Below are 16,843 nucleotides of genomic sequence, written 5' to 3'. Positions count from 1 at the left end.
ATAGCTCTAAGCACTATGGGACTTACCATCTGAGGTCATCAGTCCCCTAGAACTTAGAACTACTTAAACCTAATAACCTAAGGACATCACACATATCCATGCCCGCGGCACGATTCGAACCTGCGACCGTAGGAGCCGCTTGGTTACGGACTGAAGCGCCTAGAATCGCTCGGCTACAACGGCCGGCAGTGACCTAATGAAACAGTGATATAGGACGCTCTCCGAGTTTACACAATGGTTGTAGGGCTCCTGCGCGACTTAATGTCGCAACGAAAGCCATTTGGTGCTTTACATAAAAATATAAGTATCTTATTATACAAAACAGATAGGCTTCTTACTTCAGTACAGGAAAGCGAAAAATTTTAAAGGATTTTTCTACAGATATACTGTGTGTGAGTGAATATTATCCAGAAGTACGTAAAACAGGAGTACGTAGATAGGTACAAATTAATATATCGTTACTATAGACGTAAGGGGGAAAGGCTGTATACACCAATGGAGTAAAGTCACAGGCCACAGACCTAAGTGAGTATTGCATTGAATGTCTCTTTGCGTGATCCGTTTCAGTGATACAGGTTAGTAGTTATAACAGTCCACAGGCCCCCGAGAGGAGATGTTTTAAAGTTCATTAAGCAGTTAGAGGGAGTACCAACGCGACTTTGTAGAAATAACTGAGAAGTGGTTGTATGCAGAGATTTCAACATTGATTTTATTTTGGATAGTTCTTTCACAGGGCGTCTAGTGTTATTGTTTGTCGCTCTGGTTTGATACAATCAGTAACATTTCCAACAAGAATAAGACATAGTGCAACTGCGATTGATAATTCTAAATGAAACTGTTTTTCACGCAATATGTGTGAAACCTATAATCAATAGTCGAATAGAAGCGATCAGTTTTTAAAAAAAAGGAGTAAAGTGCAGTTTCACAGAATGGTAAGTGCTGACTCAGCTACACTACCGAGGAAAGTTTACCAAAGACAATCAATAGATGAGAAATTTGATTATATGCCAGAAAATATTCTTGTAAAACAACGATTCCAGATTTTTTGTAATGAGTCGGGGACAACGACAATGCAAGTCGAAGAATAACATCTGCCATGAAAATATACAAAGTAAGCCGAGAAAAAGAGTAAATAACATCTGGCATCAAAATATCTTGCACTAGGAAGAGACAGCTTCACTTAACGCAGAAGGCTATCTCTAAACAAGGCTTACAAATACACTCCAAGCGCTGCTGTAAAATTCTTCAGTGTATCAGCAGAAAGGGAAAAACCATGTACTGCGCACAAAAAATTCAATATCTCAATAGCAAGGCAGGACAATTTGGATTATTTTTAGGCATGAAACGAATAAACACTATAAGACAAATGATATTCGGATCTCTGATGAGTATCCGTGAGCCAGATTATGTTAGATACACTCCTGGAAATGGAAAAAAGAACACATTGACACCGGTGTGTCAGACCCACCATACTTGCTCCGGACACTGCGAGAGGGCTGTACAAGCAATGATCACACGCACGGCACAGCGGACACACCAGGAATCGCGGTGTTGGCCGTCGAATGGCGCTAGCTGCGCAGCATTTGTGCACCGCCGCCGTCAGTGTCAGCCAGTTTGCCGTGGCATACGGAGTTCCATCGCAGTCTTTAACACTGGTAGCATGCCGCGACAGCGTGGACGTGAACCGTATGTGCAGTTGACGGACTTTGAGCGAGGGCGTATAGTGGGCATGCGGGAGGCCGGGTGGACGTACCACCGAATTGCTCAACACGTGGGGCGTGAGGTCTCCACAGTACATCGATGTTGTCGCCAGTGGTCGGCGGAAGGTGCACGTGCCCGTCGACCTGGGACCGGACCGCAGCGACGCACGGATGCACGCCAAGACCGTAGGATCCTACGCAGTGCCGTAGGGGACCGCACCGTCACTTCCCAGCAAATTAGGGACACTGTTGCTCCTGGGGTATCGGCGAGGACCATTCGCAACCGTCTCCATGAAGCTGGGATACGGTCCCGCACACCGTTAGGCCGTCTTCCGCTCACGCCCCAACATCGTGCAGCCCGCCTCCAGTGGTGTCGCGACAGGCGTGAATGGAGGGACGAATGGAGACGTGTCGTCTTCAGCGATGAGAGTCGCTTCTGCCTTGGTGCCAATGATGGTCGTATGCGTGTTTGGCGCCGTGCAGGTGAGCGCCACAATCAGGACTGCATACGACCGAGGCACACAGGGCCAACACCCGGCATCATGGTGTGGGGAGCGATCTCCTACACTGGCCGTACACCACTGGTGATCGTCGAGGGGACACTGAATAGTGCACGGTACATCCAAACCGTCATCGAACCCATCGTTCTACCATTCCTAGACCGGCAAGGGAACTTGCTGTTCCAACAGGACAATGCACGTCCGCATGTATCCCGTGCCACCCAACGTGCTCTAGAAGGTGTAAGTCAACTACCCTGGCCTAGCAAGATCTCCGGATCTGTCCCCCATTGAGCATGTTTGGGACTGGATGAAGCGTCGTCTCACGTGGTCTGCACGTCCAGCACGAACGCTGGTCCAACTGAGGCGCCAGGTGGAAATGGCATGGCAAGCCGTTCCACAGGACTACATCCAGCATCTCTACGATCGTCTCCATGGGAGAATAGCAGCCTGCATTGCTGCGAAAGGTGGATATACACTGTACTAGTGCCGACATTGTGCATGCTCTGTTGCCTGTGTCTATGTGCCTGTGGTTCTGTCAGTGTGATCATGTGATGTATCTGACCCCAGGAATGTGTCAATAAAGTTTCCCCTTCCTGGGACAATGAATTCACGGTGTTCTTATTTCAATTTCCAGGAGTGTATAAATCATCAGCCACCAGATTGAGTAGATTCTCCCTAGCAGTGCAGAAAACACAGGAACAGAAATGGTACACTCGAAAGCAGTTACCGCGCGAGAGGGTGCAGTGGTTGAAACACTGGAGTCTCATTGGGGAAGACGACGGTTCAAATCCCCTTGTGGTTCTCCTGAATTAGGTTTCCTATGATTTCAGTAACGCAGAAAGCACATGCTCGAGTGGTTTCTTTGAAAGGGCACTGCGGATTTCCTTCCCATCCTTCTTTAATACGAGCTCTAATGACCTCGATATCGACGGCACATAACACACAAATCTTCGTTCCTTCCAAGAGAGGTCCGTAACATTTATTGAGACAGGCATTGCATATTACACCAGCACACATCTGTTTTGCCAACTCAGGTGTTGAACAGAGCACAAAGCTCATGAGGTCACTCATTTAACTCCGATGCTATGAGGCAATGTACGAAAATCTTGTGCTCACTTGTTGGCCATACGATCTTTCCCTTGCTTGAATTTCTCTTTGTAATTAATATATGGTTCAAAGTGTATTCCCTGAAATACTAAAATATTCAGTGGTATCACCCATTCATAGAAGTGCAGATAAGACTTTCTATGTTCTCAAAAATAATTGAAAAGGTTGTTCTAAACTCTCTATTGTTCTTTTAGGTTTCTGTAAGGTTCCTCTACAGAGAAAACAAAATATCTCTCAAACTCTGTTCTCGTAGAGCAAAAGAAAAAATAATGACTCTGATCTTACCAAAGCCTTGGATGGTCTACATCAAGAAATTCAACTTGAGGAAACTAAAGTACACTCCTGGAAATTGAAATAAGAACACCGTGAATACATTGTCCCAGGAAGGGGAAACTTTATTGACACATTCCTGGGGTCAGATACATCACATGATCACACTGACAGAACCACAGGCACATAGACACAGGCAACAGAGCATGCACAATGTCGGCACTAGTACAGTGTATATCCACCTTTCGCAGCAATGCAGGCTGCTATTCTCCCATGGAGACGATCGTAGAGATGCTCGATGTAGTCCTGTGGAACGGCTTGCCATGCCATTTCCACCTGGCGCATCAGTTGGATCAGCGTTCGTGCTGGACGTGCAGACCGCGTCAGACGACGCTTCATCCAGTCCCAAACATGCTCAATGGGGGACAGATCCGGAGATCTTGCTGGCCAGGGTAGTTGACTTACACCTTCTAGAGCACGTTGGGTGGCACGGGATACATGCGGACGTGCATTGTCCTGTTGGAACAGCAAGTTCCCTTGGCGGTCTAGGAATGGTAGAACGATGGGTTCGATGACGGTTTGGATGTACCGTGCACTATTCAGTGTCCCCTCGACGATCACCAGTGGTGTACGGCCAGTGTAGGAGATCGCTCCCCACACCATGATGCCGGGTGTTGGCCCTGTGTGCCTCGGTCGTATGCAGTCCTGATTGTGGCGCTCACCTGCACGGCGCCAAACACGCATACGACCATCATTGGCACCAAGGCAGAAGCGACTCTCATCGCTGAAGACGACACGTCTCCATTCGTCCCTCCATTCACGCCTGTCGCGACACCACTGGAGGCGGGCTGCACGATGTTGGGGCGTGAGCGGAAGACGGCCTAACGGTGTGCGGGACCGTATCCCAGCTTCATGGAGACGGTTGCGAATGGTCCTCGCCGATACCCCAGGAGCAACAGTGTCCCTAATTTGCTGGGAAGTGACGGTGCGGTCCCCTACGGCACTGCGTAGGATCCTACGGTCTTGGCGTGCATCCGTGCGTCGCTGCGGTCCGGTCCCAGGTCGACGGGCACGTGCACCTTCCGCCGACCACTGGCGACAACATCGATGTACTGTGGAGACCTCACGCCCCACGTGTTGAGCAATTCGGCGGTACGTCCACCCGGCCTCCCGCATGCCCACTATACGCCCTCGCTCAAAGTCCGTCAACTGCACATACGGTTCACGTCCACGCTGTCGCGGCATGCTACCAGTGTTAAAGACTGCGATGGAGCTCCGTATGCCACGGCAAACTGGCTGACACTGACGGCGGCGCTGCACAAATGCTGCGCAGCTAGCGCCATTCGACGGCCAACACCGCGGTTCCTGGTGTGTCCGCTGTGCCGTGCGTGTGATCATTGCTTGTACAGCCCTCTCGCAGTGTCCGGAGCAAGTATGGTGGGTCTGACACAGCGGTGTCAATGTGTTCTTTTTTCCATTTCCAGGAGTGTATTATAACGTTATAGGGAAGCTCCTTGATGGACAGACAACAGAAAACTGGTAGCTTTAGCAAGTGATGTCACAGAAAAAGATCAGGATGGAGTAATATTTAATATGACGTTTTAACAAGATCGGTAGTTGGCCCATTCTTTTCTTTGACCTTCACAAATGTTTTAGCAGGAACGTTGAAGGGTTCTTAAAAACTGTAACGTTCACTCTAAGAAAGAAAAATAAAAATAAAACTAACGAATCTCCACAAAGGAATATCCGAATGGGACGGATATCGTTACATGTGATGTATATGTACAGACAAACAAATGTTTACAACTTCAGATAAACTATATGATTTATTCAAGAGAAACAGCTTCACAAATCCTGCAAGGCAATAACGCGTTGGTCCACTCTGTCCCTTATGCAAACAGTTATTCGGCTTGGCATTGATTGATAGAGTTGTTGGATGTTCTGAGTCAAATTCTGTCCAATTGGCGCTTTAGATCGTCAAAATCGCGTGCTGGTTGGAGGGCGATGTTCATAATGCTCCAGACGTTCTAGATTTTGGAGAGATCCGGCGACCAAGCTGGTCAAGGCAGGGTGGGTTTGGTAAGCACGAAGACAGGCAGACTCTCGCTGTGTGCAGGCAGGCATTATCTTGCTGAAATGTGAGCCCAGCCTGACTTGCCATGAAGCGCAACAAAAGAAGGGCGTAGAATATCGTCGACGTACCGCTGTACCGTAATGGTGCCGCGGTTGACTACCAAGGGGTCCTGCTATGTACAGACCATTTCACCTGGTTGTCTGATCGTAAGGCAGGCGATAGTCTCCCATAGTGATCAGAGCCATTTGAACCATTTGATTTGGGCGATAGTCAGGTTGGTATCCACCACTGCCCAGGGCGTCTCCAGACACTTGTTCGGCCTGGAATCTCATTGACTGGATTAGAATTGTTTGCAGTGATAAGTTCTGCTGCGAAGTGAGCCCTGATAACCAGCGAAGACTTGTCTGGAGGTGGCCTGGACAGCGGTGGAATACCAACCTGACTGTCACCAGCTACGTGTCCAGGAGTGATGGTCTGGGGTTCCATTTGTTTTAATAGCTAGACCCCTTTGGTTCTCGTCTGAGGCACCTTTACAGCACAGCAAGTACGTCGACGATATCCTACGCCCCTCTGTTTTTACCTGTCATGCCAAACCGTCGTGGTCTTACATTTCTGCAAGATACTGCCCACCCGCACATGGTGAGAGTTTCTACAACTTCTCTTTGTGTTTACCAAAACCTTACCTTTGCCAGCAAGGTCACAGGATCTCCCCCGAATTGAGAACTTTTGGAACATTATGGGCACGTCTCTCCAGACAGCTCGGGATTTTGACCATCTAATTCGCTAATTGGACAGAATGTAGCACGATATCCCTCAGGATGAAATCCAACACGTCTGTCAGTCAATGCCAAGCTGAATAACTACTTGCGTAAGGACTAAGGTTGTCACTTTTTGATATAAGAAATAAGTGACATTGTAAGTAGGCTGTTTAGGGTTTTATGTTGGTAACGTCACGTAGTGCTCTTAATGAAAATCGCTGACTGCACTGTGCGCAGTCTGTGGCTGGTTGGACTCATTGTTGGAATATTCGCTTGTGTATTGTTGGGCAACTGCATATGAACAGCGCGTAGCGTTGGGCAGTTGGAGGTGAGCTGCCAGCAGTGGTGGATGTGGAGAGAGAGATGCCAGAGTTTTGAGCGCACGATCTGGACGTGTGCCCGTCAGAAAAAGGAAATTTGTAAAGATGGAGGTCATGAATATAAAATGACTTTTGAACATTATTAAGGTAAATACATTGTTTATTGTTTGCTCTCTATGAAAATCTTTCATTTGCTAACTATGCTTATCAATAGTTAGTTCCTTCAGTAGTTAGAATCTTTTATTTAGCTGGCAGTATTGGCGCTCGCTGTACTGCAGTAGTTAGAGTTAAAAAGATTTTTGTGAGGTAAGTGATTCATGAAAGGTATAGGTTATTGTTAGTAAGGGGCCATTCTTTTGTAGGGATTATTGAAAGTCAGATTGTGTTGCGCTAAAAATATTGTGTGTCAATTTGATGATGATCAGAATAAGTAAAGAGAAATGTCTGAGTACGTTCAGTTTTACTCAACTGTCTTTGTACCAAGTAACGTAGAAGTTTACTAACACAGTCATTCATAATTTTTCTAAGGGGACGTTTCAACATTTACCTAAAATGCAGTATTTTTCACAAAAAATGTGAGACAGTTCATAAATACTTGGAAATCAAATGTTACGTATAAATTTCAATTATCTTATAGTTAATTTCTTTAGCAGAATGAAATTATTATTGAAATTCGTAAAAGAAAGTAACTTATATCCTCTTAGCAGTGCATATAGTAAAATGCATTAGGTGTGACAAAACATGCAGAAAACTTTAATAGGATTACTAAAATGTAAACTTTCACGGCCGGAAATATCATGTCCATTATAATTATCCGGGCTGTTATGCCGTGGTCGGTTGATGAATTCTATGGTGATTCCCAACGTTTCGTCTCCGACTGCGGGAGACATCTTCAAGGGGGTCCGTAGCTTGATGGAAGGTCCAACACACACACTGGCTCGCTACTGACTGCCGCTAAATTCCGTGTCCGCGCGCCCCCGCGCCGCGGCGTGACGTCACGTGTTTTGAAAACAGTGCAATTGGCCGCTGTCCGTCGCCGTCGATCGCCGTTACCATCACCCAGTAGTGGACGAGTGGTACACATCTTCTTTAACACCGGCATCCATATACCGTCAGAAACTTCGGTATAACGCCGACGGCTCTGCAACGAGACAGGAATGTGAGGGAACACAAAAGCTGCACTCTCTTCTTCTGGAGTCCTTCCAGGCGTCGCACTTCTCTTGACATATCCTCCCCGTAGAGGCGTCTGATACTAAAATGTAAACTTTCACGGCCGGAAATATCATGTCCATTATAATTATCCGGGCTGTTATGCCGTGGTCGGTTGATGAATTCTATGGTGATTCCCAACGTTTCGTCTCCGACTGCGGGAGACATCTTCAAGGGGGTCCGTAGCTTGATGGAAGGTCCAACACACACACTGGCTCGCTACTGACTGCCGCTAAATTCCGTGTCCGCGCGCCCCCGCGCCGCGGCGTGACGTCACGTGTTTTGAAAACGTCAGTGCAATTGGCCGCTGTCCGTCGCCGTCGATCGCCGTTACCATCACCCAGTAGTGGACGAGTGGTACACATCTTCTTTAACACCGGCATCCATATACCGTCAGAAACTTCGGTATAACGCCGACGGCTCTGCAACGAGACAGGAATGTGAGGGAACACAAAAGCTGCACTCTCTTCTTCTGGAGTCCTTCCAGGCGTCGCACTTCTCTTGACATATCCTCCCTGTAGAGGCGTCTGATACTAAAATGTAAACTTTCACGGCCGGAAATATCATGTCCATTATAATTATCCGGGCTGTTATGCCGTGGTCGGTTGATGAATTCTATGGTGATTCCCAACGGAATTTAGCGGCATGAGATACAGAGAATTCGCGCGCAGATGGAACAACGCCCCTTTTGGCATTGTCCAATAACATGTTTATCCCCACGTGTATGACGATTCCCAGCTAGTCTGATATAACGTTACTTGTTTAACTTTCTTCGTAGGGACTGCACTCCCTGAATTTGATTAGAGTATGACATCTTAACACTGATGTTTTCGACTAACTATAATAAATTCACACTGTACGTAGATTTAGCCTAAACAGCATGAAAATTCACGTTGGAAATTGGAAGGGAAGACCTACGGAAGTACGCGGCGGAAGACAAGGTGAATAACCCAGGGGTTTACCAGCGAATGACGAGACATGACAAGATTTTCTTCTTCTGAGACACAAAAGAGAAAAAAATAGTAGAGCCATTTTGAAATTCGTCGGCGCTCAAATCAAACATGGATTTTGAAATATTCAGAGGCAAAAAAAGACAAACGCTCATTTTTATGAGACAACAGTTTATAATGTGCGACGCAAAATTTTAATCTCGAATATGGCATGTCCCGCACAATATGGGACAGGTGGCAACTCCAATAAGGGCCAGAGGTGGATCAACACATTATTGCTCAGTTTGTGAAGGTCTGTCTCTTGGATGAATCATCCATTTTTTCTCAAACTGTAATCATTTGTCTGTGTGTACATGTACATCACATCTACCGATCAACGTCTCATTTGTATAAATCCTTCATGGTGCGTCATTTTTTTTCTTAGAGTGTATTTTGCTGAAGGATCCACAAAAGTTCATACCAGACACAAGCGGGATATTAGAGGAATAGGTTTGCAACGAGTCAGGGGAAACATATTAACTCATAATCTTACAAAACCTTACCCAGTGCACATTCATTCAAGCAGAAGTAACTTGCAAGCACCATAAACTCCCTGTACGAAACTCTTAGCCAATGAGTTGGGTAACAAACTGAGGTGGTACCAGCGTGATCAGCAGGTGGATATGCTAAGCAAAAAATTCAGTTACTTCTGTTTTGGGCTCTCAATGCATTGTCTTACAGAGTGGTTTGCTATTGTAAACTCCTGTATTGTATATTTGACACTGTCTTGCGACTTAATGTTCTGCGACAATGCAGTTAAGAAAATTTCCGCAAAGGTTTAAAATAACTACACGGTCACAGCCGTCCACAGCTACAAAGCTCTAATCAAAGCCGCTCCTGTTTTATGGTAACGTCTCTTGGGTTTTCATTCTATCACTTCCTCCAAATGTTCAACTATTATTCACTCCCACCTCGTCTACCATGTCCGTCTCTTCTCCATCTCTTCAATTCTGTATTAGCTAATTAATTTCCCCATTTCCTCTCCCACAGTGAACACCTGCGATTTCCTAATCGTCCTGCGTACTTGACGCCAACCACCCAAACATTTCAACGTGATTACCATGCCACGTCTCTGCAAATCCCCCCAATCTTACACACACACACACACACACACACACACACACACACTCTTTCCACTTAATTTCCCACCAAAACCGTCTTCACCTCGTGCCACGTAACACGATACCCAATTCCCTGAACACATCAGGTCTCCTGTTCTCCCAACTTCCCTCCTCCTCCTTCCAACAATTCCGTTCACAATCTTATTTCCATCTCAAAACCTTCCCAACACATACAGCTCACTTCTTTCTCGAAATCAAAGAACCAAATTTCTGATTCATCCATGCTCCCTGTACCTTCCATTACTATCGCAATCAACAACGCCTAACCTGTGGGGAAGACATTACGAATATTTATGTAATCATAAAATGGTTTATATGGCTCTGAGCACTATGGGACTTTACATCCGAGGTCATCAGTCCCCTAGAACTTAGAACTACTTAAACCTAACTAACCTAAGGACATCACACACATCCATGCGGGAGGCAGGATTCGAACCTGCGACCGTAGCAACCGCGTCGTTCCGGAGATCCGTCAGTTTAACCCTAGGACGCCTAAAGGTTTTTTTTATGTCCCCTGCTTTTGCCCAAGTAACTTTCATACTACATATTCCCTTTGAATTATTGTTTTTTGGCTATTTTATGAAACGTTAGTGTCAATATATTTTATAGAATATTCCTGCTTTGAAAGAAAAAATAAATAAACTTATTAAGGGTCCAACAAACCCGCCCCCCCCCCCCTTAGGCTTCCATGCTATAGAAAATTTCCCTTAGTAGGATTTCGTATTTCTCATCTCTACAACAATGCAAATTAATTTATTGTTGGTTGGTATTCTTGATATTCACAACAATCTGTTTACTATCAGAGGAAGTGATTATTGATCTCAGTCATCTGTTATTTATCTTGTAAACTTGCAGTGAGTTAGTCCAGTTCCGAACACGTAGGCCTCCAGTAACTTTGGTGTCCTATACAGCAAAAACGAAACCAAGTAAAAGCTTACTGATGTTGTCAACAATGCACCAAGATAAAGGCACTGTTGGAGGAGAGAAGAATAAAAACCGAGATAAATGCATATTATAATTCCACTAAAGGTGGAATTGATACCATTGATCAAATGGCGCGTATGTAGACCTGCAAGAGGGAAACAAAAAGATGGTCTCTATTTGTATTTTACTCTCTCATCGACATTTGTGCTATCTATGCATCCACCGTATTCATCCAGCAACATCCAAGATGGAATGAAAAGAAACACAACAAACGTAAACTTTATCTTCTGCAAACTGGGATAGAACTAGTGAAATTGCAGTTAGAAGAAAGAAGTGCCAATGCAAGAGGGTTATCTAACCAAACTGTTCAATCAATGGAGACTATTCTACAAAATAAAATCAAAGAAGTGACAACAGAAGCACTTCAGCCTCCTGCAGGGAAAGGTCGGTGCCATATTTGTGTAAGAAAAACTAAAACAAAGAAACAGAAGTACAACAATCTAAGTAAACCAAAACAATATTGTAGACAGTGTCATAAACAAGTGTGTAACACACATTCAGAAAAAAATTGTGAAGTGTGTGTCTCGTGCCTTGAAGTTCTGGACTCAGAGTAGTTCTATTGTATATGAATGCATCTGTATTTTGTATTGTAATATGTCAATTTTTTATTCACTCAATCCAATATTTATAACAATTAACAACATGCCTTAGTTAAAATACGTAAACAATTTTAAAAGTTGTAATTTTTCGTCAGTAAACTTATTTAATACCTGTGGGCTCGGCCGAACCCCCCCCCGCCCCCCCCCCCCCTTAGGCATCCAAGTTAGAAAAAAAGGCTTGGGCGTCCTAGGGTTAAAAGGGGGCAGGGAGTAGTGTGTTGTCATTAGAGAGTCAGCAGCAGACGAACGCGTCTAATGGGAGAGCTCAGTGACTTCGAACGTGGACTAGTCACCTGAGTAACAAATCCGTCACGGAATTTTCAACCTCTCTAAAGTTGCCCAAGTCAACTGTTGGTGAAGTGACTGTGAAGCAGAAACGTGAAGGAGCAACTACAGCTAAGACAAGACCAGGCAGACCTCATATATTGGCTGTCAGCGACTGTCGTATATTCGGCGCATGAAATCAGAGGATGGAATCACTTGTGAGTTCCACGGTGCTACCAGCAGTCCAGCTGGCACAGTGGCTGGCCGTAGAGAGTTCAAAGTAATGGGCTAAAATGGTCGAACAGCTTCTCATAAGCCACACATTTCTGTAGTTAACGCTAAGCGATTCTTGATCTTGTGTAAAATCACGCTACACCCTGTGGCAGTCCGACGGAAGGATTTTGGTTTGGCGAATGTCTGGAGGGATTTACCTACTATCACGTGCAGTGCCAATAATGAGGTGTGGAAGGGCTGTTTGTACACACATCAAAAAAAGTTTTGCATCACCTCGGTTCCTACCGGGTACCTGAATGTAGACTGTGAATATTGTATCACAGACTTGGCACTTTGTTCAGAGATGTCACTAAACCCGCCCAAAGATGTAAACAACCATAGACGAAGGGGGTCCGACAGCCGATCAGTTCCACAAACCTAGAGACGGAAGAAAGCAATTTGTTTACATAAGGCTGGCCGCGGTGGCCGAGCGGTTCTAGGCGCTTCAGTCCGGAACCGCGAGACTGCTACGGTCGCAGGTTCGAATCCTGCCTCGGGCATGCATGTGTGTGATGTCCTTAGGTTAGTTAGGTTTAAGTAGTTTTAAGTTCTAGGGGACTGATGACCTCAGATGTTAAGTCCCATAGTGCTCAGAGCCATTTGAACCATTTTGTTTACATAAGGGTCATTAATTTGGACAAGTGCAGGTGGCCAGTTTGCTTCACTACCCCCCCCCCCCCCTACTATCTGCGTCTCCTATCATCTCGTCATGGAACAGAAGTCATACTGTTAATTCACATATAAAACATCGACACATTTTTACGTAGCGATCCTTTTTGTTTTGTTGTTTTCGTATTTCGTAAGCTAATAGCCGTGTAACACCACCACTGATATGTCAAGAATTGTAGAATTTTCTGACGATAGAAATCGCTCACAGTTCTCGCAAGGAAAATCGCGCTCGACATTGTCCTTGTGCCTCTTTCTAACGAGAGAGTAAGGAAGCAGACCGCGACGTTCTGTTGTTCTCTATGAGAGAAGGTTAAGTGGGACACCAGCGCTCCAATAAGCACGAGGAGGTACTTGAACTCTGCTTATTGATCTTGTTCATCTCATCACATCAAAACAACTCCAGTAAAAACCAACTCAAAGAAACGATTACGCCTCGCAGCAGCCAGAAAGTTAATCACGACTTCATACTGAGAAAGACGACGCCCCACACAGGAGCTCTCGCACAGTTTGGCGCTCGTCTCTCAAACTAAGTTTTCGACTTATCCTTGACTATGCAAAGTATCCTCTTCTTAATGCGTTCATTGTCAATACGTCCCAGAGATGGCAGCACCGTACGGCAGATGGAGTTTTACCGCCAGCGGCGAGTATGAGAACTGTTTTAAATACTTAATATAGCGACGTTTTCCTTACTTGAACAGCGTGCAATCATTCGTTTTCTGAATTTGCGTTGTGTGAAACCAACTGAAATTCATCGACAGTTGAAGGAGACATGTGGTGATGGAATTATGGATGTGTCGAAAGTGCGTTCGTGGGTGCGACAGTTTAATGAAGGCAGAACATCGTGTGACAACAAACCGAAACAACCTCGGGCTCGCACAAGCCGGTCTGACGACATGATCGAGAAAGTGGAGAGAATTGTTTTGGGGGATCGCCGAATGACTGTTGAACAGATCGCCTCCAGAGTTGGCATTTCTGTGGGTTCTGTGCACACAATCCTGCATGACGACCTGAAAATGCGAAAAGTGTTATCCACGTGGGTGCCACGAATGCTGACGGACGACCACACGGCTACCCGTGTGGTATGTTGCCAAGCAATGTTGACGCGCAACGACAGCACGAATTGGACTTTCTTTTCGTCGGTTGTGACAGTGGATGAGACGTGGATGCCATTTTTCAATCCAGAAACAAAGCGCCAGTCAGCTCAATGGAAGCACACAGATTCACCGCCACCAAAAACATTTCGGGTAACCGCCAGTGCTGAAAAAATGATGGTGTCCATGTTCTGGGGCAGCGAGGGCGTAATCCTTACCCATTGCCTTCCAAAGGGCACTATGGTAACAGGTGCATCCTACGAAACTGTTTTGAAGAACAAATTCCTTCCTGCACTGCAACAAAAACGTCCAGGAAGGGCTGCGCGTGTGCTGTTTCACCAAGACAACGGACCCGCACATCGAGCTAACGTTACGCAACAGTTTCTTCGTGATAACAACTTTGAAGTGATTCCTCATGCTCCCTACTCACCTGACCTGGCTCCTAGCGACTTTTGGCTTTTGGCTTTTTCCAACAATGAAAGACACTCTCCGTGGCCGCACATTCACCAGCCGTGCTGCTATTGCCTCAGCGATTTTCCAGTGGTCAAAACAGACTCCTAAAGAAGCCTTCGCCGCTGCCATGGACTCATGGCGTAAGCGTTGTGAAAAATATGTACGTCTGCAGGGCGATTACGTCGAGAAGTAACGCCAGTTTCATCGATTTCGGGTGAGTAGTTAATTAGAAAAAAAAATCGGAGGCCTTAGAACTTGAATGCACCTCGTATATAGGGTAGTTATAATTAAACTTTCAAAACGCTGTAGAAATAACACCACTGGTCAGAATGACGTCAAATTACAACGGAATATTATCGTAGAAGGGGGAAAACGTATGGCAGAAGAAAAAAATGGTGTGAAAATTGATCAATAGCTGACGCTATATGTGTGAGAATACGTAAATGAAAACACCTGCCATGCGCACGACCCATTGAAGTTGGTGTAAACACGCTGCGTACACGACTTTTACTCCTTTCGCGTCTGCGACGTTCGCCATGACTGTCTCAATGCAGGATCGCGCTCTGCCTGTAAGGCTATATTACAAGAATGATGACTGTGCACACTTCGCTCTGCAAATGTTCCGGGCACTAAGCGTTTGACAAAAGGCATTGGTCCGATGACTGCTGTGTGTCTGGAGAAAATTCGAGAAGACGGGCTCTTTTGCTGTGCAACCTGGTAGAGGGACGAAACGAATTGATTCGACGTCAGTGCAAGCAGTGGCCACAGCAACGCATTAGGAGACGCTTGGTGGTGTGGAAACGTGTAGTGCTCGGAGAATTGCCCGCATATTTGACATACCCATGAGCACGGTGCTTAAATTCCTACGAAACATCCTTCTTTGCTATCCATTCAAAATTATCCAAGTGCACAAGTTTCTTCCTGTTGACCTGCCAGCAAGAGAGACCTTTACTTTAGAATTTCTTGTCCACATGGAAGTGAAGAATGATTAGTCGTGAAAGATTTTATGGACAGACGAAGCCTACTTCCATCTGACAGGATATGTCAATACACAGAATTATCGAATATGGGCAACGGAAAATCCACACGCAAATCAACCAGAACCACTTCATCCTGAAAAGGTTACTGTGTGGTGCGGGTTTACAGCATCATTTATCATAGGTCCATATGTTTTCGAAGACAGGTGCTTCCGGTCCTGTTACCTGTACCGTCATGGTAAGTGCTATGAATGTCTTTTGCGCAACCACATCATTCCAGCTCTCCAACAGCGTGGATGTGTGGATGAGATCATTTTTATGCAAGATGGTGCAACTCCGCATATTGCAAATCTAGTAAAGCTGCTGCTGAAGCACCATTTCGGAAATGCTAGAATTACCAGCCACCATTTCCCTACACCGTGGCCGTCTCGATCACCTGAGCTTAATCCGTGTGACTTCTGGATGTGGGGCTACCTGAAAGATGTTGTATTCCGATTGCAAACTTAGCTGCATTGAAGGCACGCATTGCGCAACACATTCTGAAGGTGACTCCGGAAACACTTCGATCAGTTGTGGAACATGCTGTTTCTCGATTTCAGCTTGTTGCAGAAAACGTTAGACAGCATGTTGAACATGTTTCTCGCCAGTTCCACTGAAATTAATAATCTGATTTGACTTTGATTGATACTTTTTATGCGGTTTTTGGCCTAAGGACAATTAAAACCCATGTGAGTGATGCTTTTTACGCGGTTTTTGACCTCAGGACAATTGAAAACCGATTTTTCCCATCCGATGTGATATGACCTTGCCGGGGTGGATGGGCTTACGTAAATAACAGTATCACACCTGTACACCCATGCACACTGTTACAGTTTATTTAACGTCAAACGTGCATCTTAGGCGTTGTTGTATGGTTCATTTGTCATTTGTAGTCGTCCACTATTGAATTATGATGCTTACAGTGCAATCTATTGCTACATTTTGTAACTATTTATTTTTCTTCTGCCATGCGTTTTCCTCCTTCTCCGATAATATTCCGTTGCGATTTGACGTCATTCTGACCAGTGGTGCTATTCCCACAGTGGTTTGAAAGTTTAACTTTAATAATAATCACCCTGTACATAACACTGTAAGGAATTCTGTCTGCATTATTAGCGAGTCAAAAAATAATGTATCAGTGTCAGGCCACCCAAGAGAAGTCAAATACTATAAGATAATACTGGACTTTTAATAACGGCAGGAATGTTTCAGCAGAAAGATAGATATGTGACTAAATTGCAAGGCCGTCCTCAAAAGTAATGCCTCCGAATTGCTTATGCAGAGAGTCTTAAGGCTTTTTAAATACACTGACGTGACAAAAGCGCGTGGGATAGTTATATGCACATTCACAAATAGCATTAGCATCACGTAGATAAGGTATAAAAGGGCAGTGCATTGGCAGAGCTGTCATTTGCACTCAAGTGATTCATGTGAAAAGGTTTCCGA

Source organism: Schistocerca cancellata, chromosome 8, assembly GCF_023864275.1.
Source record: "Schistocerca cancellata isolate TAMUIC-IGC-003103 chromosome 8, iqSchCanc2.1, whole genome shotgun sequence".
Taxonomy (NCBI): Eukaryota; Metazoa; Arthropoda; class Insecta; order Orthoptera; family Acrididae; genus Schistocerca; species Schistocerca cancellata.
The sequence above is the reverse complement of the archived record's forward strand: the minus strand, read 5'-3'. Positions refer to the sequence as shown.